This window comes from Rattus norvegicus, chromosome 13 (genome assembly GCF_036323735.1).
Source record: "Rattus norvegicus strain BN/NHsdMcwi chromosome 13, GRCr8, whole genome shotgun sequence".
NCBI classification, from domain to species: Eukaryota; Metazoa; Chordata; class Mammalia; order Rodentia; family Muridae; genus Rattus; species Rattus norvegicus.
This window is the reverse complement of record NC_086031.1, coordinates 75614956-75638178: the sequence shown is the minus strand read 5'-3', so window position 1 is coordinate 75638178 and position 23223 is coordinate 75614956.

Below are 23223 nucleotides of genomic sequence, written 5' to 3'. Positions count from 1 at the left end.
TAATTCTTTCTGTTTCTGTTTTCTTTTCTTCTTCTTTTTTTTTTGTGAACCCTTAGCCTATGCCTCTATTAGTGAACTTTTAAAAAAATTTTAAATAATTGTTTTGCTTAGTTTTTAAGTTGTTTTATTATGGCAAAAATCATGTTAATTGTTCAATTTTGGTTAAAACCAAAATTATTTCTAGTCTACATATTGTACTCTATATAACGTGATAATATATTATTTTCTATCAAATACATATTTAGCAGGCTATGAATCATATTACAGTGCCATTGTAGGTCACTATGTCTTCAACAATCTTTTATAGTGATTATATTCAGGCTGCACATGCAGCTTTATTTCCTGGTTTTGATGTTTCTCTTTCTCTCATTGGTCTAGAACACACTGAATAGGTTAGGCTCGCTGGCGAGCCAGCTCCATGGGTCCACCTATATTTCCCTCCTCCTCACTGAGATTACAATAAATACAACCATACCTGGATTTGTATTGGATATGTGGATTCTTGGAATCAAATTCAGATCCTCACACTTGTGCAGTGTATTAGTTTATTGGTGTTTGTTTCAAAGCACCCAATAAAATCAATCAATCAATCTATCTATCTATCTATCTATCTGGAAGGGTTTACTTTGGCTCACAGTTTGAGGGTATAATGCAGAGTCCAGGGCAGGGAGTCACGGCAGCAGGAGTCTGGGGTGCTGGTCACATGGACCCACAGTCAGGAAGCAGAGGGTGTTACATGCTTGTTCTCAGCTCACCATTGTTTTTCTTCAGTCCTGGATCCCAGCCCTGGGAATGGCACTGCCCACCTCTGGTGAACCTTCCCATCTCAGTTAACCCAGTCTAGATAATCCCTCACAGATATGCCCAGAGATTTGCTTTCATGGGGATTCCCAATCCCTGCAAGTTGATAATGAAAATGAATTGCAATATAAGGACACTACTTTACCAACTGAACTACTTCCCTACCTCCCATCTTTAAATATCCAAAGCAGTACAAGTTTTTAAACTAAAAATCTTTAAAATATTTAAAAATTCACGATACTATACCCAATCAATACAAGTTTGGCAAAATGTTTACAGATGCATATTTTTAAAATGATTACATAAATCGTATTCTCTCCAGACATAGACATTTTTCTATAGCAAAATTTTGATAAGTTGCCCATTAATCTAGCTCTTTGCCAGGGATCTTGTAACTGTTAATTACTACTGGAAATCTCTTGAGTGAAGACACTTGATTAACGTTGCTCAGTGAGGTTTAATGTGGTAATTGCCTCTTGTCTCTAATGATTAAACTGCCTCCATTTGGCCTCTTTTTCTTGGAGCTTATTATTCTAAAATCAAGGATGTCCAACTTCATGGCAAACTTTCCCACCATGATTACTGCCTACAAAGGAATGCTGTCACAGAGGTTTTTCAAGATCATTCCCCAATAAACAAGCCATACTGTTAGCCTTGTAGTATTTTTTCTTATTTTTAATTTAGTAATGGCTTAATGAGGGGAGCCTGTAAGGCACTAGGAAGAGTTCTTTATGTAGCTGAACACTGCTGCTCTAGCACGGCCATTCTCTCCTGTATATTTCATTCCTATACCAAAGAAGTCTTGGCATTTTAGTTTCATTAATTATAGGCCAAGATTGTAGTCAGACTCACTAACAAAAAACAAACAAACAAAAACAAACAAACGAACAAAAAACCCAAGAAATTTGTTAAAAGTCAGGCCAAAAAAAAAAAAACAAAAAAAACCCCCAAACCATTAAATCTCCATATTTGTATTGATGAAGTTTGTCATATTCAAACTCACAAGTTTTTCTCCTTGGAGTGATTCCTTTAGAACATAATATCAACGTGCTTTCTGTATCCACATTCTCTGTGTATATAGTATTTTCTCCCTTCTGTAGACCCTGCAGTTTTCTCTCCGAGCTACTTTTCTGTTGCTGTGATAAAACGCCACGATCAAAACTCACTTATGGAAGAAAGAGTTTATTGATTTGCTATTCCAGGGGTGCAAGAGTCTGTCATCTGTCAGGGTGGGAAGGTGTGACAGAGGCGGGAAGCTGAGATCACATCTTCAGCTACAAACATAAAACAGAGAAAGCAAACTGAATGTGAGTTGATGCTATGAACTCAATCCAGACATCCATACCACCCTCAGGGACATGTATACCATCTCCCCCAAACAGCACCACCAACGGGGACCAAAAGTTCGAATACCTGAGTCTGTCGGGAACATTCTACCTACTGTACCATTATCTATTTCTGCAAGGTTAAATGTTTTTTACATTCTTTTAAAACTTATTTATTTGTGTGTGTGTGTGTGTGTGTGTGTGTGTGTGTGTGTGTGTGTGTGTGTGTGTTTAGGCCCAAGGATACCTTGTGAAACTCAGTTCTTTCCTCCTGCTGTTTGGTTATTGTTGTCTTGAGACAGTATCTTAATATGCAGCCTTGGCTGGTCAGGAACTGACCTTGACTTCATAGAAATCTGCTGATCTTGCGTCCCAGTGCTGGTATTAAAGGCATATGCATTATCAGGATTCATAAGGTAGGTCTTGAAGAGATAGATATTTTTAGCATAGAGATTATATTTGAACTGGAAGGTTAAGTTGTAACCACAGGGAGAGTAAGATAAGAAAGGAGGTGCAGGAGGCAGACCCAACGTTTTAAGATCAGGTTGAGCAAGGTGACCTAGGAAGGACAAGCAGCCTCTGAGGTCAGGAGAAATCCGATTACTGGCTGCAAAAGGCAAAAAAGAGAGATCAGTGGATTGAGAGTCAGCCATTGGCTGTGGCCACAGAGAGATTATTGGTGACCTTAACTGGTAGTTTGAGATGAGTGATGGGGCGAAACCATGCCTGGAGCATATTTAAGAGAGAACATGGGTAGGGTTTGGAGAGAGAGAGAAAGAGAGAGAGAGAGAGGAGGAAGGGAAGGAGGGAGGGATGGAGGGAGGGAGGGAGGGAGAGAGAGAGAGAATATAAGTGAAATTTGTGAGGAATTCTGTCAAAAAAAAAAAAGGAAGAAATAGAGCAGAAGTTGGAGGAGGGTGTTAGCCAGCGGGAAAGAATCTGGCATCTAGAGGCACAGACAGCTTATTTTTATAAATATAAGGGAAGATGGTGTTTGGCACACACATGGGGGAAGAATAGATGTGACTAAGGGAGCCCCTCTCCTGAGTGGTTTTATTTTCCTGGTTAGTTAGTAAGGAGTTTTTATTTACGTTGTCTCAGATTTACTGTTACTCCTGTCCAGTTCCTTCTAGATTGTTCAGATGCACCCATGACTCCCAGCTTGGGTTTTGTATTGTCTTTCCTTTTGTTTCATTTCATGTCTGATTTAACTTCGTGTTTTCCTATGGAGAATGCCAACTTTAAGTAAATCTTAATGGTTTGGACTGTATTCCTCCTCCTTTTTAATACTATTTTTTATTCATTTCTTGGGATAAGAAGAGGGCTTGGTATATATTATGGTTCTAAGGAACTGTTATATGCACATAAGTGGGCTGCCCAGCAGCTACAGATCGGACACAAAGGGAATTCAACTCTCAGCACCTTGCCAAGAATCCCCGAGAGAGACGCAAACAATCATCAAAAGCAAGAAGTCTGTGTGTTGTGATCAGTTTAAGGAACGGGTCTTTGGCAAAGGTTGCCAGGCATGACTGGCCTTAGGCAGTCAGTTGGAGTTAGAGACAGCATTAGGAATGTTAACTTGAAGAGATAAACCACGACCATCTATGATCATTTTTAGTGTTAAGTATGAAGGGATTATTAAGATTTAAGGTAGTTTGGGCTATCTAGACCTCCTCCTCCTCCTCCTCCTCCTCCTCCTCCTTTTAAATCCAATTTGGAATTTTTAATTCCAATGTAGGAGATGTAAACGAGCTGTCACATATCCAAATAGGAAATGTATGTCTCCTTTGCCTCCATTTTTAGATCTCTGACGACTGGACAGATTAATATGCCCAAATCAGAAGACTCTCAGTGTCTTCTGTTTCCTAACTCTGATACCCTATTACAGGACACTGCCATTGTAATGTCGCAGTCTGAACAGGAACTAATACTCTCTAACATTAAAACCAACCACAAACTATTGTCACCCTCGAGGCACGTCATGAGCATTCAGTGTGGGGAAAGTCACAGGACCAAGTTTTGTGAGGGCAAACGGAAAACGCTATCTCTCCGTCTAGCCCATCCATCCCCACTGAAGTTTGGAAGTTCCGTCTCTAAGTATACAGAAAGATGGCCGATGTTGCTGTCTGTGCTGTACTGTCCCCATGTTTCAAAGCAGAATTTCAGGATTTGGAGTCAAAAGAGGTTTACCGTAAAGCAGGGTGGGGCTGAGCCACCAGTTTGGTTCTCTAAATCCAACTTCGTTAACGTGATGATTTACGGTAACTCGAACAATGAGCAGCTTTGTCAGCTTCGTACTCTTCATCGGCACAAATTTTCTCATTTCTTTCCAATCTTTTTATGTGTTTCAGGCAGCGTTTGAGACAGGCTGAGTCAGAGGTGTTTGCCAAAAGCCATTTCCAACTAGAAATGTCTGACTGAGTTTTACTGTGATTCTATGAGATGACTTTCATCTCTTTAGTCCTGGGATTTCCCGTGTGTAGCCTTTGGCTGGATGTTCAGTCTGCACTCTTCTTCAGAGCAGTAACTAAAATCCCACAAATTTCCAGAAATTAAAAAAAAAGATCTCTTACAAAGTAAGGATCAGAATGGCTTTGGTCTTTACAATAGCAATATCAGAATGTAGAGAGCAAGGGAGAAATGGCCTAGGACTGCTGAAGAAACATTATTTCCAACTTGTATCATGAAGTACAGGTGAGACAAGGTGTTGATGTGCCCCCTCCCAAAAAAGCCGCAGTTACACAAAGCAGACGGGATGTATTTTCAGACAAAGCATGGTCTTAGAAACAAATGTCTTATGTATCCTTTTTGAGGAAGTGATTGAAGGTCAAAAGACCATCCAAACAGGAGATCCCCACTAGACAGAAGTGAAAGAATTCTCTAAACATTTGTCAGGGAGGATCTAGGAAAACAGCTGTGCAACAAGTCAAAATTGGGACTCTGGGACAGAAATACTTAGAGATGAAATTCATAGAAGGCATAATGTATCTGGTACAGAGTTCGAATGCGTTAGGAATGATAGAAATAAATGCATAGCTATACACATTACCGACTCTACGAAAAGGGAATTATTTTGAAGGAAATGAAGTTACCCACAGTTGGCATTGCCTTGTCCTGAAAACATATATGCAATGCCTGCAACAAAGGAATATGAACTAGCAATGCGAGCTTGCTGCCTAGAGCAAGCCAGTGTGAATGAAGAGAAACATGGAGAGTTCAAAACAGTTATCTTTGGAGCCAGGAAAGTGATGGGTGAAATGACGGAGCATTATTTTTTTTCATCTTTATTAACTTGAGTATTCCTTATTTACATTTCAATTGTTATTCCCTTTCCCGGTTTCCAGGCCAACATCCCCCTAACCCCTCCCATTCCCCTTCTATATGGGTGTTCCCCTCCCCATCCTCCCCCCATTACCACCCTCCCCCCAACAACCATGTTCACTGGGGGTTCAGTCTTGACAGGACCAAGGGCTTCCCCTTCCACTAGTTGAGCATTATTTTTTATTTTAACATATTCCTTAAAAGTTACTAACCTCCATAAAAATTGCTGGCATAGAACCTGGAGAAAGTTAATTTATAATCACACTAATTCAGAGGCATTGCATAAGGTCTTGCAATTAGATAGTTATTTTTTTCTTCTTGTACCACATTTTGTACATTGCAAGGACTTAATGGCTTTGTGGATTGATTTAAAAGATGTGGCATACCTTTAATCCAAGCACTCAGGAGGGAGAGGAGGGTGGAATTTGATTCCAGCCTGGTCTACTGAGTGAGTGCTAGAATAGCCAGGACTACACAGAGAAACCCTGTTTTGAAAAACCAAAACCCAAATGAAATGAAACAAAAAACCCAAACAAATCCAAGACAAAACCTCAAAACAAATGAAACAAGATGTCGGAAGTCATGAAGTGTCACCAGTCACCAGGTCCTTGAGATCAAGGGTTATTTCATCTTTATATTTATACTTACAGAATTATATACTTTTTTTGTTCCTAAGATTGTCACTGTTACTCATGTGTCTGTGTGGGTGTATGCTGTATGAACGTGGGTGAGTAAGGATGCCAGAAGTAGGACCCCCTGGAGTTAGGGACATAGGTGCTTGTGAGCCTCTGACACGGGTGCTAGAGACTGGACTTAGGTCTTGAAGAGCAGCAAGCCTGAGCCTTCATTCCACCCCTATTATTTTTCCTAATACTGATATCTGGAATTCTGTGTGTATAGCTCTCAAGGAGAATCAAGTGAAGCTCTTTTCTTATTACTAGTTAATACATAAATAATATTGAGTGGAATGAACATTTTACCTTATTAGTGAGATCTGCTCCCTTTGGTGCCAAAAGTCCAAGCTCTGCCCCAAACCCCTATCAAAAACAAAGTAGACTAATTGGGCGAGATGGCTGGTGCAGGCCTGTAATCCCTGTCCCTGGGAGGTAGAAGCAGGAGGAGCAACAAAAGTTCAAGGTTGTCCACAAAGCAAGCTCCTGGTCATTCTGGGCCCTGTGGTAAACCTTTGTCTCAACAAACAAAAGTAATAAACAAACAAACGAGGCCAGCAGGCAACAGCTATTGAAGAAGAAAGAAGGAAAAGGATGAAAGAAAGAAAGAAAACTCAAAGAAAGGAACACATCAATTACGCTACAGTTTAAAGCAACACTTCCCAAATTCAGAGAAAGTCCAAGTGGAGCTGGGAGGGGGTGCCTGCTTTTATATGGTGATCACATCACAAAACATTTCTCTCTCTTTAGGGACTGGGTATTCCTGCAAAAGGGTTTGACAGAAGGAGGTGTTCCTTTGGCCTCCCACCTTTCACCATATGAAGATATTTTGTTCTCCCTTGGAAGAGTCAGCATTCATATAAGAGGCAGCAAAGCTACCACTTTGCAAGCAGAGACTGGATCCTTATCACACAATGAGCCTGGCAGTTCCTTGATTTGTACTTTCAGTCTTCAGTAAGAAACATTTATTGTTCATAAATTATGTAGTCTGTGCTATACTATCATAGCAGCTCAGACAGACTAAGGCAAACAAACTATTTTTGAGAACTTATTTTGGGCAAGATAGGTCACATAGTTCTTATTTACTATATTGCATAGTATTCTGTGATAACTATATGTGGTGGTTTGAATATGTTTGGCCCATGGGAAGTGACACTATTAGGAGGTGTGGCCTTGTTGGAGTATGTGTAACCTTACTGGAGGATGTGAGTCACTGGTGGGGTTGGGTTACACTTAAGCTCCACCCAGGGCAGAAGAGACCCTCCTGCTAGCTGCCTGTAGAAGCCAATCTCCTCGTGGTTGCCTTAGGATCAAGATGTAGAACTCTTGGCTCCTCCAGCACCATGTCTGCTTGCATGCTGCCATGCTTCCTGTCATGATGATAACGGACTGAACTTCTGAAACTGTAAGCCAGCCTCAATTAAATGCTTCCCTTTATAAGAGTTGCCTAGGGGGCTGGAGAGATGACTCAGTGGTTAAGAGCACTGACTGCTCTTCCAGAGGTCCTGAGTTGAAATCCCAGCAACCATATGGTAGCTCACAACCATCTGTAATGGGATCTGATGCCCTCTTCTGGTGTGTCTGAAGACAGCTACAATGTACTTATATATAAAATAATAAATAAATAAATAAATAAATAAATAAGTCTTTAAAAAAAGAGTTGGGCTGGAGAGATGGCTCAGCGGTTAAGAGCACCCGACTGCTCTTCCAGAGGTCATGAGTTCAATTCCCAGCAACCACATGGTGGCTCACAACCATCTGTAAAGAGATCCGATGCCCTCTTCTGGTGTATCTGAAGACAGCTACAGTGTACTCATATATAATAAATAATAAATAAAAAAAACATTTCATAAAAAAAAAGAGTTGCCAGGTTGGGGATTTAGCTCAGTGGTAGAGCGCTTGCCTAGGAGGCGCAAGGCCCTGGGTTCAGTCCCCAGCTCCGAAAAAAAGAAAAAGAAAAAAAAAGAGTTGCCTAGGGATGGTGCATTGGGGGGCATCTCTGGGATGTGACAGAGAACTGGGATAAGGGAGGTGCCCAAGAACCAGTGGGGGTGACCTTAGCTGTAATGCACAGCATTGGGGATATGGAACCTGAAGAGGTTACCTTCTGTAGTCAGGCGGGAACCCTCATAGAGCTATAGGGACACAACTCATCCACAGAAACAAACTTTATCCTGTCTACCACAAATGGCAGGGATGGGGGATGGAGCAGAGATTGAGGGAATGGCTAACCAATAACCGGCCCAACTTGAGACCCATCCCATGGGCAAGCACCAATCCCTGATATTATTATTATTATTATTATTATTATTATTATTATTATTATTTTCATTTATTTATTTATTATGTATATATACATCATACAGCTTTCTGCCTGCGTGTATGCGCCTGCAGGCCAGAAGAGAGCATCAGACCTGATTATAGATGGTTGTAAGCCACCATGTGGTTGCTGGGAATTGAACTCAGGACCTCTGGAAGAGCAGACAGTGCTCTTAACCGCTGAGCCATTTCTCCAGCCCCCAATCCCTGATATTATTAATGATGCTCTGTTATGCTTGCAGACAGGAGTCTAGCATGCTGTTCTCTGAGAGGCTCACCCAGCAGCTGACTCAGACAGATGCAGACACCCACAGCCAAACAGTGGATGCAGCTTGAGAATGCCTACAGAAGAGTAAGGGAAAAGAACTCCACAGAAGACCAGCAGAGTCAACTAACTTGGACCCTTGGGGCTCTCAGAGACTGAACCATAAACCAAAGAGCACACATGGGCTGGACCTAGGTCTCTCTGTACATATATAGCAGATGCGTATCTTGGTCTTCATGTGGGTTCTGAACTACTAGAACAGGGGCTGTCCCAAAAGCTGTCGTCTGTTCGTGAGATATGTTGTTCTAGCTGGGCTGCCTTGTCTGGCAGAGGATATGCCTAGCCATGCAGAGACTTGATGTGCCAGGGTGGGGTGGTACCCAGGGGGACATCTACCCTCTCAGAGGAGAAGGGGAGGGAGGATGGGAGGAAGGATTGTGGGAGGGGGTGGCCATGAGGGGGGTCAGTGAGCAGGATGTAACGTAAACTAACAAAAGGAAAGAAAGAAAGAGTTGCCTTGGTCATGCTGTCTCTTCACAGCAATGGAAACCTAACTAAGACATCATATTGCCGTGTTTATTAGCTAGATTACATCCTCTAGGGAAAGAATGCAAGAGAGTGTCAAGGTCAGCCAGAGTCAGGCGCCACCACTTGCTCAGATCATTTGCTCTAATCCCAGCTCCTGTGATACACACATAGGGAAGGGGTGTGAGGGAGTCAAGAGGCTTCATCAGCCAGCAGTGTAGTCTGTCTGCAACCAAAGTGTTCATGGATAAAAGGCAAAGACTGGTTGCTGTGTAAATTCAGCTTTCGCCTTGTTGAGGGAGGTTTAAAAAATAGAAAGGCAAATTCTATTTAGGTTTAGACAGTTAGAGTTGAGAAATAGAATTTCTGTAAAAGAGTAGGCTTGAGATTTTTATTTCCTACGCTGAGCTCATATTATGGAGCTGCCAAAATAAATACCTGCTTGTCTGATATCACGATTCATCACAAGGCTGCCCTGCATCAGCAGTTTTAAATCTATAAATTCACAGCTCCGCGGACACTAGAGCGTAGAGGGGACAATACAAGAGAACTTCTTGGTGGGCATCAGTACTTTTCTAGTCCACAGGCTTCCAGCAGGGGAAGCAGTTGTTTTAAGAAGAATGACTCTCAGGGTTGGGGATTGAGCTCAGTGGTAGAGCTCTTGCCTATGCGCTGGGTTCAGTCCTCAGTTCCGGGAAAAAAAAAAAAAAGAAAAAAGAAGAATGACTCTCTCTTGCTCTCAGTGTCTTCAGACACACCAGAAGAGGGCATTGGATCCCATTACAGATGGTTGGGAACCACCATGTGGTTGCTGAGAGTCCTGGGAACAGTTACTGCAAGAAAACATTAATAATTTCTGTGAAAAAATCATCCCAGGGACTGGAGAGAGAGCCGAGGTAGAGTGCGCATGGCTCTTGTGAGGACTAGCATTCAGTTCTCAGGACAAACTGGGTGGCAAAGTACACTGCAACTCCAGTTTAGGAGACGAGCCCTTCATCTGGTCTCTGAGGGCACTTGCACTTATACACAGACACAGACACACAGACACACACACACACACACACTCACACACTCACACTCACACACACATTCACACAAATAAAAATAAAATAAATCTTTAAGAAAATCTACCATGTGGGGGCTGGGGATTTAGCTCAGTGGTAGAGCGCTTGCCTAGCAAGCACAAGGTCCTGGGTTTGGTCCCCAGCTCCGAAAAAAAAAAGAAAAAAGAAAAAAAAAAAGAAAAAAGAAATCTACCATGTGGAGAATAACTATGAAATTAAAAGAACCTATTTATTAACTTTTATGAATTTAGACTGGTCTTTTGAGATTTATTTTCTAGATAAAAATCAAAGGAGGCAGTCTATATTTTTAATATTAAATGGTATAAGGCATCACCTAATCATATTTCTCATTTACTGTTTTATAATTTTTTAAAATTTTATTTATTTTCTGTAATGACTATGTCATTGCTGTCTTCAGACATTGCAGAAAAGAGCATCAGATCCCATTACGGATGGTTGCGAGCCGCCACGTGGGTGCTGGGAATTGAACTCAGGACCTGTGGAAAAGCAGCCAGTGTTCTTAACCCCTGAGCCCTCTCTCCAGCTCCCTGTTTTATAATTTTAAAAGCATTTGCACATACATCTTTTGAGGTACTTAGTGCAGGCATTGAAGCTATTTACAACTGAGGAAACTGAGCTGTGAGATTGTTCCGTGTCATGGCCAAGGCCTGATACTACATCCTGAAAGGGGAAACCAGAATCCTTATTTTTTTGGTTTCTTTTTTTTTTGGTTTTTTTTTTTCGGAGCTGGGGACGGAACCCAGGGCCTTGAGCTTCCTAGGTAAGCGCTCTACCACTGAGCTAAATCCCCAACCCCTCAGAATCCTTATTTCAATGGGTTTTTGTTTGTTTGTTGTTGATCCTTCATTAGAAAAAACTGTATCTTTTGTTCATTATCTGCATTCTTGTTTTAAAAATCAACGTATCATGACAAAATTAAAAAAAAACTTAACATGTTTGTCCAAGAACATTGTGCAAGAGAAAGAAGAGTGAAGAAAAATAATTGAAACCCCAACTTGACATCCTCTGCTCACAAATCACTTAACCACAACAAATGTGGGTAAGGCTGTAGATGTGGACATCCAGAGCACACTATCCATTACTGCTCCTATTAAAGTCCATCCGACTTAAAAGGTTTCCATTAAAATCCATTTCCTCTTGGCAAACACCGGAGCCTTTGTATAATTAGTCTTCTCCTCGAGAAATATTACAAGCAACCGAAAACACTCTAGGTAAAGAAAAGAAATAGAACATGTTTTAAAATGGTGACAGAGCCAGAAAGACTAAAATTGTAATGCATAGGTAGAGGAGTATTTCCATCCCAGAGTTGTGTAGTTTAGAACCATTCAGTGGCCAATCATTATGGTAACGTTATAGAGTATTTTGTTAGGGTCACACAATTCCATAGTTTTTCTGTCTCCCTTGCAGGGAGGGACTTGGACATTTCAAGCAGATATATGTTCTAGAATTTTGATTCACAGAGACAACAAATGTCCTCTGTATGTCTGTCTCTGTAGTTTCAGCTTTTTCTTTCTCTTCTGTCTCCCTTCTTGCTTCCTCTTTTTCTCCTAATAGTGGTCTTGTTGCAGCAAACTTGAGTTCCAGGTGTAGATGTGGTCAAAGGCAGCACTCTGTACTTTCCCTAGTTCCTTTCTTGGTACTTGGCATCTGTGAAGCCAGCTGTAACCAACCACTTCCCAAGACACTTTCCATGTTTTAGCCAGTAATTCTTCAAATACTCGGAAACCACTCAGACCTAGGAAAACCAGACTGGTTGCTACCATTACTCAACTTTTTTCATCACATGAGCTCTGTGGCTCTGTGGCTAGTTTATTCTTATAATTTAGCTTCAGTCCTGTGAATTGGTGATGAATCCTTTGGTACCAGTCATTTCAAGTGTTCTCAATACCTTAAAAAAAAGGTGTATTACCCAGTCTCTGCGACGGGCAGAATGCTTGTGAATTTGTCCTTTCTCCAGCCCTCAATTCCTAAGTTGAAACATAATCAACAGCATGAGGGTGTCAGGAGGTGGCATCATGAGAGGAATCGTTGCCCTTATGTAAGAGGGCCCAGACCCTTATATACCATGCTCTACCGTGTGAGGACATAGTGTTAAGACCGTCTCTATGAACCAGGTCATTTTCCTGGACTAGGTGCTAAACCACTGGTACTTTGATCTTCAAGTGAGAGATTTTTTCTAACTTATCTGCTCTATAGTACTTTGCTATAGCAGTTCAAATAACATTTTTCTTTTTTTTTCTTTTCTATTTTTCGGAGCTGGGGACCGAACCCAGGGCCTTGTGCTTGCTAGGCAAGCGCTCTACCACTGAGCTAAATCCCCAACCCCCAAATAACATTTTTCTATCTTCCCTCTCTCTTTCCCTCCATCCCTTACTCCTTTCCTCCCATCCTTTCTTTCCTTCCTCCTGCCTTCAAATTTGTACCCAAGGTTCACCCTACCTTGGCCTCCAAACGCTGGGGTGACAGCTGTAAGGTGTCGTGATTGCCTCAACAATATCCTGTATTCATCTAACGTTCTACTGAAATCGGGGAGCTGATCTCTATTCTTCCTGCCAATAACCCGGACGACAACAGACACCTTGGGTTTGGGAACCTGTGCCTCACCATGGTTCCATGAGCAGTAAGGACACAAATCAGCAAACACAGTCATTACAGACTGCCTTTTAACACAGTGGACATTTTGGCATTTTGAAAGTTCTGAGAAAACATCAATAATAGCTATTCTTGTTTTCGAGATCCTGAGATCCTGCTAAGGTTGAGGCTATTTCCGCCCATCTGTGTTACTTTGGTATGACTGTGACCTCTTCCCGCCCCCTTTTAACCTAGCCATCTCTAAACTCACAATCCTCCTGCCTCAGCCTCTTGAATGCTGGCACAACAGATACCACCACTATACTGGCTCGCTGTCACCTTTGTGACATCTGTGCTTTTAAGTTTCTGTTCTTCAGAGAGAAAGCTTTCAATAAGATGCAGTTACATCTGTAACTATATAATTTATAAACATCACAGCTCAATTTGTTATATTGTTTCAGAGTCTGCTTGAGTAGCAGCATTTCTTTTAGATACATGCCATTTTACATGACTTGCACACTTGTATAGTGCGGAGAGGCATCAGCAATAGATTTTGCTGTGTATTTTAGGTTCTTTTTCTGTTTCTCTTTTTGAGACAGGGTTTTTCTGTGAAGCCCTGGCTGCACTGGAATTCACTCTGTAGACCATGCTGTTCTCGAAGTCAGAGATCCACCTGCCTCTGCCTCTGCCTCCTGAGTGTTGGGATTAAAGGTGTGAGCCACCACTGATGGGCTTGAATATTTTAGTTTTAATAGATGTCTTAGGATCTCTATTGCTATGACGAAACACCAGGACCAAAAAGCAAGTTGGGGAGGAAAGTGTTTATTTGGTGTATACTTCCAGATCACTGTTCATCAAAGTAAGTCAGGACAGGAACTCAAAAAGGGCAAGAACCTGGAGGCAGGAGCTGATGCAGAGGCCGTGGAGGGGTTTCTTACTAGCTTTCTTTCCTTGGCTTACTCAGTCTGCTTTCTTTTTCTTTTTTCAACATAATATTTTTATTGACCCTTTGAGAATTTCACATCATGTACCTGATCACACGTATTTCCCAGTCCATTTCTTTCTCCCACTCTTAAAAAGCACTAAAATTAAAATTAAAAAAAAACAAGTCTAATTTGCATTATCCATGTACTCACTGGAGCATGGTCAAACTGTCAATGGCTTGCTTCTTAAATAGAATCGAGTCTTTCCCCTCCCACACTCTGCCTGACCGAAGGCATCAGTTGTGGAGAGCTAACTTCAGCATCCTTATCACGCTGTGTAAGAGGTCTCTTCGATGGCTTCCTGTTTGGGCTGCTACTTCTTGGGGTGGGGTGTAGGGGTTGTCACAGAAACCTGCCATAGCCCACTCTCTCAACTCTATGACTGTAACCATCAGTGTCTCTGCAAAAGTAGCTTCCTTGCTCTTCAGTCAGCGGAAGCACGGATCATGGGTTTCTACATGGTTTCTAGCAACAGCACTGACCACGAAGGCGGCCCCCAGCTGCAGCAGCACCATGGACCCAGACAAGGCCCTCGGAGGCAGCTTGGGCCAAGAACGTCACTATAGCCTCAGGTCGCAGTGCATCAGCTGGCTTTCTTATAGAAACCCAGGCCACCATCCCAGAGATGGAATTACCCACAATGGACTGGGCTCTCTCACCAATCACTAATTAAGAAAAGCCTTACAGTCAGATCTTATGGAGGTATTTTCTCAATTGATGTCCCCTCCTTTCAGCTAACGTGTTCGTGTGTCAAGTAGGCCTACGACTAGTCAGCACAATAGACAATTCTGTTTGAAAGTGAATCTTTAATCATGGAATACTTCTGATTATTTCTCAAAAGTAAATATTAGAGATGGAGTTTTTGAAACAGAAGATATGTTTATTTTCAAGCCTTTCTGATATTTCCTTCCATCTTGTTTTCCAACTGCTGCCTACGAGACCATCTACCCCTCTCCTCGAGTTCTTGTCAATCTTCGTTGGCAGCAAATGGGATATCCCTTTTATTGGCTGCTAATGAAGTTACAGGTTTTAAATTTGTCTTTGGCTCTGCGTTCTTCTTTTGTGAGTCCCTTGCTCCTGGAAGTGCTCATTTTCCTTTCCTGCGGATATGACTTTAAACACTTGCATGCTGAAATGCAAAGAAGCAAACTTAAATTCTGAAAGCAATTATCACCTCCCGCCTCCCCCACAATTGTCATCATTTGGCTTGCTGTCCTCATCGGGCTATTTGGATTTTTACAAAATACTTCCTTTCTCCAGTAGCTTTCTGGGTGATAATTAGTCCTTTATTCCATTCGCAAGAAAATTTGAGATTTTTAAGACATAGTTTGGCATTTTTCTCTTTTCTTTATTTTGCCAAGATAGACTTTACTGAGTTATTTATTTTAAATATGGAAACCTGGAAATATATACCAATACAGGAAAAATTAAGCAAGCAGTACCAAAATATAGCCTATCTTACCAGCTTTCCCCTTGGGTTAAAGATATTATACCTTTTAGAAGTTGCATTGCAGGATAGTTTCTATTTAAAGACCATGTAGCAGAACATGGAGTAAAACAGTTAAGACGCTGACTGCCACTTGTCATAAAGTAGGAATTTAGAGGAAGTAGAATTGGTGTTATTGCATGGGTGCTCACTGCCTGTCTTCTATATGCTTTGCTGCTTTCTTGTTTGTTTTGCTGTTTTCTTATTAGAAAAGGCCTCCCTACGTATCCTACCCAGACTGGAGCTTGCTATGTTGACCACTCTGGGCTCCAACTTGCCTTCATCTTCCTACTTCTGCCTTTGGAGAGCTGGGGTTACAGGCGTGTGCCACCACAGCGGTCTGGGTAGCTGTTAAGGTTGCTGTCTCACTGCTGACCGTAAAGTCTGACATTATTGCATGTCCATCACCACCCACTCCAACAGCCCACTCAGTGGGTGTTGCTGGAGACTGTTGATATCCGGCACACCGAGAAGGCACTCTTAGGGGTTTGTTGGCTCCTATCTCCCCTTTATTTTTAGGACTCTCCAGCACTGCTAAGGACGTTAGACATTCCTTTACTTGCAGTGTTTCAGTGACTCAGTCACTCCTTCCTTGGCTCTTCCCTCTAGCATCTTAGAACCTTTCACCCAGATATTACCTGTACCTCTCCTGACCATATGTTCTCTGTTTTGTTTAGACAGTCCTAATTTCGGGCATCCTGTCCAGTTGCCAAATCCAATGCCAGGCCATATGCTCCACATTTATTTAGGGGAAATGTATTCATTTACCTATTCTTCAGTTCCCCAAACTCTGCTTATTAAGATTTCCATCGGGCTTGTTAGACACTTGGCAACATTTTTCTTCTAAAATGCAGTGTCGATGCCTTCTTCCCCGGGAAGCCATCCTCCACAGCCTTCCTCTCTTAAATGCTGCTCTTACCTTGTGTGATTGACTTCCCAAGTGTATTTGGGGAAAGCAGAAAATGAAAGGGGACTATGCTACACATGGGTTTGTCCACCTCTGCTCTGTGGTTCAGGAAGGCCTTCTCTGCCTAGGTAGAAAACACTTTTATTTTTGCTGCTGAGTCAGTCCTTCTCCCTCTTAGTAGTCTGTGGATCTGAACATTCTCAACAGCACATTTCCCATCTTTCATGTCTTAATCGAGGATGCGGCAGGGAAGATGGGGTTCCAGGTGGTCTTTCCATTATTCAGTTCAGACGCACAGGTTAGGAGCTTAATGGTGCATGCATGCGCACACGAGAGTGTGTGTGTGTGTGTGTGTGTGTGTGTGTGTGTGTGTGTGTGTAACTTTGGCATTCTAAGAATCTGAGAGACAATCAGTGCATTTAGGCACATATACACACAGGAAACTTCTGCGAACGAACATCAGTTTCCAAAGTGTTACCAGTTATAAGGAAGAGAAATCTTTTCTAGACTATCTTATGTAAAATAAACCCTGGCACACAATGAACTTCAGACATTATAGTACAGGAGCCTGTGAGAAATGGTTCGGTGGTTAAGAGTTTTGATTGCTGCTGCTCTTCCAGAGGACCTGAATTGGATTCTTAGCACCTACCTGGCAGCTTGCTCTATCTGTCTCTGTCTCTGTCTCTGTCTCTGTCTCTCTCTGTCTCTCTCTCTCTCACACACACACACACAAACACACACATGCACACACACACAAACACACACACGCACACACACACAATCACATACACACAGATCAACACACACAGACACACACAGATACACACAACACCCACACGCAATTGCTTTTTAAAAAAGTTTCCTTCCCATTAATATGTTCTCTTTTTAAAAAAATTATTTAGTTTCATTTTATATGCATTAGTGTGAGGGTGTCAGGTGCCTTGGAACTGGAGTTACAGACAGTTGTGAGCTGCCATGTGGGTGCTGGGAATTGAACCCATGTTGTTTGGAATAGCAGACAGTGCTCTTAACCACTGAGATATCTCTCTAGCGTTCACTATGTTCTTTTAAAAAACTCTTTAATTCAGTGATTATGTCTGTGGGTGGGAATATGCACATCAAGCACAGGTGCCCATGCAACCCAGAAGAAGGTGCTGCAGTTACAGATAGTTGTGAGCCTTTCAGTGTGGGAGAGGAGAAACCATTCCAGTTCTCTGTCAGAGCAGTATGCTCTCCTAACCACTGAGCCAGCTACTAATTTATTATTATGCCTGGGTATTATATAACATATTTTTTCTTTGTTGAATTATTCTAAAATTACACATGTGAAACATGGACTTTCAAAGTCTTTAAGTTGGAAACAGTGCACACTGGCTACCACGGCATGGCGGATAGAGAGTATAATGTTGGGTGAGACAGTCATCTGGTGCTGTCAGAAGTGTCACTGTGGCCCAATGGCTCAGTAAGTAAAGATTCTTGTAGCCAAGTCTGATGATCCAGTTTGATCCCCAAGATGCACATGGTGGAAGGGGAAAACCAGCTACCAAAGGGTGTTCTCTGACCTCCACACTCACGCCGTAATACGTGTGTATGCACATATCAAATTGACAAAAATATTTCCATATTCCCATCTACCACGCAGCTCACATAAAACTCACTCTGGTGGCTAGTTATGGTTTAAAAGTACTATTTCAATATTTTAAATCTTTCTTTCATAGGCGTCTCAAATGTAAGAGTACAGCTTTCTTTCTGGAAGATCATTAGTTAATGAGTGTAGTACACCTCATTTGCAGGCATTTACCCAGACTCTGGAAGATTATCTTAAGCAAGTTTGAGTGGGTTTGTTTAAGATCACTTCAAAATTGCTTTTCTATCCACTTTCTTAGTACCTTAATTTCAGTAACTTCTGTGCTAACTCTATTACTGCGATTACTGCTGCTCTGTTACTTTCACAGCCTCTCATCCTCACTGTGAGTTTACACCACATCTTCCCAAATGACGATTTCTATAGTCACTTTTATTTGAATCCATGCTCTTTGTAATAAGGCGCCATGCACTGTACTGCTGGAAACAAGCACACAAGCTGGACAGTGATGGCACATGTCTTTAATCCCAGCACCCAGGAGGCAGAGGTGAGGTCAGTCTGACCTACGGAGCAAGTTCCAGGGCAGTCAGAGTTATGTAGAGAAACCCTGTTTTGAAAAACCAACAAAAAACAAAAACAAAAACAAAAACACAAAAAACCTCCAAAAAACAAAAAAACCCCAAACCAAACAAAAACAAAAAACCCTAAATCAAACCAACCAAACAAACAAAAAGACCAAACCAACCAACCAACCCAAGCCCCTCTACCTCTCCTAAAAGCATAAAAACCACATACACAACAAATATTTTTATGTAAATACAAAACAAATACATTTTATGTATACAATACAAATATGTACCATTCAGTAGGTTTTGCATATATATTTTCATATAGTGAGCTTATATGCTACAATAATAAAGAAGTCATGAATTTTAAAGGGACTAAGATATAGGAGGAGGATTTGAGGGAAAGGCTGAGGGTACAAATTATGTAAATGCATTACTCATGTATGACAGTCTCAAGAAATAAAGTTTTAAATTAAAATTCTCAAAAGAAAAATACAGATGATATTATTATCCCTAAACTAAATTATAAAATATAGTCTTATGTATAAGTCATGTATTTAAACAACATTAAACCTGGGCCTAGAATTCAGTTATTGCCGATGTCTTTTTTTTTTAATCTTTATTAACTTGAGTATTTCTTATTTACATTTCGATTGTTATTCCCTTTCCCGGTTTCCGGGCCAACATCCCTCTAACTCCTCCCCCTCCCCTTCTATATGGGCTTCCCCTCACCATCCTCCCCCCATTACCACCCTCCCCCCAACAATCACATTCACTGGGGGTTCAGTCTTGGCAGGACCCAGGGCTTCCCCTTCCACTGGTGCTCTTACTAGGATATTCATTGCTACCTATGAGGTCAGAGTCCAGGGTCAGTCCATGTATAGTCTTTGGGTAGTGGCTTAGTCCCTGGAAGCTCTGGTTGCTTGGCATTGTTGTTCATATGGGGTCTCGAGCCCCTTCAAACTCTTCCAGTCCTTTCTCTGATTCCTTCAACAGGGGTCCCGTTCTCAGTTCAGTGGTTTGCTGCTAGCATTTGTCTATGTATTTGCTGTATTCTGGCTGTGTCTCTCCGGATGTAGAGAGATCTACATCCGGTTCCTGTCGGCCTGCACTTCTTTGCTTCATCCATCTTGTCTAGTTGGGTGGCTGTATATGTATGGGCCACATGTGGGGCAGGCTCTGAATGGGTGTTCCTTCTGCCTCTGTTCTAAACTTTATTGCCGATGTTTTAAACTCAGTGTCTGCCTAGTAGGCTATGTATGTATAAAAGAATACCTATAGGAAGAATAAATTGGTAAAGTCACAAGATTTTGATAAAAATCTGATTTATAAAACAAAGAAAAACAAAAAACCCAATAAAACTTAAACCTGGTTTGCCAGATTTATACCATCTACTCCACATTTTATAAGACTATAATTTTCAGGTTTCAATTTTTAAGTGTATATTTATGTATACATACACACAAACATATACCTTTACCTATACCTTTACATATACCTATATCTATATTATATCTATATCTACATATATTGTGGGTTTTTGAGACAGGGTTTCTGTGTGTAGTCCTGACTATCCTGGAACTGGCTGGCCTTGAACTCTAAGACCTACCTGCCTCTGCCTCTTGACTACCATTGCTTGCACTTTCCAGATGAGACAATAGCATATACAAAGAGTATGGCAGCATTTCCACGGAAAGTCACACAGGAGAGCAGGGACTCGGGCTCTTACTACAACCTGAATCTGTTTTGAAAGTCTACTCTCCTTACCAGCCCTCTCTTCATCTTCTTAATGAGCTACATCACTCTCAGCTCTTCTGACACATTGAGTTAGATTTCTACAGGAATACTTATATAGTAGGTCATGCATCCTAGAAATAGTCACTTTGACTGAGTGTTAATATTACAGCCAAAATGGGCCAAACTCTACCATTCAGGTATTTTGAAATAGATCAGAGAGACTCTGATAATTTGTTAGGATCTGAGGAAGGACACCAAGATTCCATATACAACTATATGCATGTGTACACACATAACATAAGGACTTGGGGTGCTGTTCAGTGAATGGATTTTTTTGCTATTGCCACCAAACGATTTTTAAATGTTTTATTCTTGTCACCCACTTCCCCTTTTGTCTCCACTATTTTTGCTCCTGTTCCTTCTGCCAAGTATATCTTACTCTAATCTTTATCTTTCAAAAGTCTGCTGTTTTAAACGTGAATGCCTTCTATGCATAACAGAATTCCATTCTGTGTAACTATAGCATTCATTTGTATTAACAATAATTCTCCTGTATACTTCATTATAGAGCTCTTTGTATGGAGGCCTCATCCAGCCAACTGTTCAGGAAACTTACGAGGACAAAAAGTTTAGTGTACCAATGTTCATGTTTGTCCACTGAGATAACACATGGCCTTTGTTTGTGTAGTGAATATATAAAAGCCATGGTCAGCTTAGTGAATAGACTGAGACCTTAAGGACACCTAGGTGTCAAAAGTGGAGTCATCTGTGATCTGCCTGTAGCCATTCTCACAGTCTGTATTTATTCCCCCATTGACTTAGTTATACTGTGTGACAGTGAGGTCATAAAATTGATGAACTATAATGGTATCTAAGAATGGAAGAGAGAGTGAGTGGAAAAATTTAAGTTAATGGTGGTTTGAATATCCTTGGGAGTAGCACTATTAGGAGGTATGGCCTTGTTAGAGTAGGTGTGGCCTTGGAGAAAGTGTGTCACTGTGGGGTGGGCTTTGAGACCCTCCTCCTAGTTGCTTGGAAGACAGTCTTCTCCTGGCTGCATTTGAATCAAGATGTAGAACCCTCAGCTTCTTCTCCAGTACCATGTCTGCCTGGATGCTTCTATGCATCTTGCCATGATGATAATGGACTAAACATCTGAAATTGTCAGACGGCCCCAATTAAGTTAAACTCCTTATAAGAGTTGCCTTGGTCATGGTGTCTCTTCATAGCAATAAAAACCCAAACTAAGGACCCCAGATGCAAAGGGGAAAAGTTCAGTCCAGAAATTGCTAGGTTGCATTGTGTGCGGTAAGAATGGCACTCACCGGGGTTGGGGATTTAGCTCAGTGGTACAGCGCTTGCCTGGCAAGCGCAAGGCCCTGGGTTCGGTCCTCAGCTCCGGAAAAAAAAAAAAAAAGAATGGCACTCACCAGAGCCAACGATAGTATTGTATAATAACAATATTGATAGTATTGTATAATAACAATATTGATGGCGATGAAGCCCAGGCAGGCAAAGTACCCCTGAGATCACGCCAACTAGGGCCAGGAAGGCAGACTATGCCCAAGATGATCCCTAGCCTGGCACCATGTGGCAAGGGCTGTCAGGTTACGCTAAGGTGTCGTCTACCCAGTATCCACTATGCAGGTGGGCCACAGCACTCCTGAGATGACCCCAGACACCCAGAGGCCCAGGGCACCACTAAGATAAGCGGGTGTTGAAGAGATGGATGAGAAAGAGAAGCATAAGGATGTGTGCACAATGAAGACAAGCAGAACTGGAGATTTGAGGGAAGCGAGGACCAGCCTGATATGAATAGCTGGCAATACCACCTAAGGTCATTGTACTGGCTGGTTTTGTGTGTCAACTTGATGTAAGCGGGAATTATCTCAGAGAAAGGAGACTCCCTTGAGGAAATGCCTCCATGAGATCCAGCTGTAAGGCATTTTCTCTATTAATGATCAAGGGGGGAGGGCCTAGCTCATTGTGGGTGCTGCCACCCTGGACTGGTAGTTTTAGATTCTGTAAGAAAGCAAACTGAGCAAGCCAGGTTAAGCAAGCCAGTAAGAAACATCCCTCCATGGCCTCTGCATCAGCTCCTGCTTCCTGACCTGCTTGAGCTCCAGTCTTGACTTCCTTTGGTGATGAACAGCAATGTGGAAGTGTAGGCTGAATAAATCCTTTCCTCACCAACTGGCTTCTTGGTCAAGATGTTTTTCCAGGAATAGAAACTCTGACTAAGACAATCATGCTGAGGTCTTCGTCCATGTTGCCACCAAGGGTCATGTCTGGGTCTGTGATCCTGCAGCAAAGAAAGGCCAGGCATTTCTGTTCTAGGCTGCTGCCTAGGGCCATGGTGATGTTTTTGCAGAGCTGGCCCCATCACTCACCTGTGTGTCATGGGGAAAGCTGGCTTAAAAGTTGTAAGAGTATGAGAGCTGTCCCTACAGCACTTATGAGAGTGGGCCCAGCACCTCAACAAAGAAGCAAGTAGAGCTAACTCTGGTTGTGGGTAAGCTGCCCTGAGCATGGCCCTGATACTCATCTGCCGCATGGTATCATGGATAAGGGAGAGATGCCTTCCCACCACCCCTCACTATCTATGGCAGGCAGGAGAGCTGGTCCTGCCCCTCACTGGCTCTAATACTCTGGAGAGTGGGCCTTACAACTCTCTTGGGCAGCATAATAGATCTGGACCTGCTAGCATGGGTGCAGGTGAGCCTTCCCTGAGGGCAGGAGAGCTAGATCTGCCCCTTGCTGCCTGAAGCACTGGGTGAGCTAGCCAGGGAAGTGCAGAGAGCTTGCCCTGGTGGTGTGAGTTTCTGAGATCTGGTAGGTTGTAGCTCAACTACAACCTAGGCCCATATCCAGGGCTTTGAGTTGGCCCATCCCAACATCTACACTGTCTCTGAACTGTGGGAGCATGTGAAGGGGCCAATCCTGCAGATCCAAAGCAGGAGGGTCTTCAGGATACCCAACAGGATATCTGAGAGGAGTCCTGGGGAAGATCCAGTATTGATGGTGTAGCAGGAACCAGAAGCCTCAAACAAGACCAATGGCTCATTGTAATGAACAT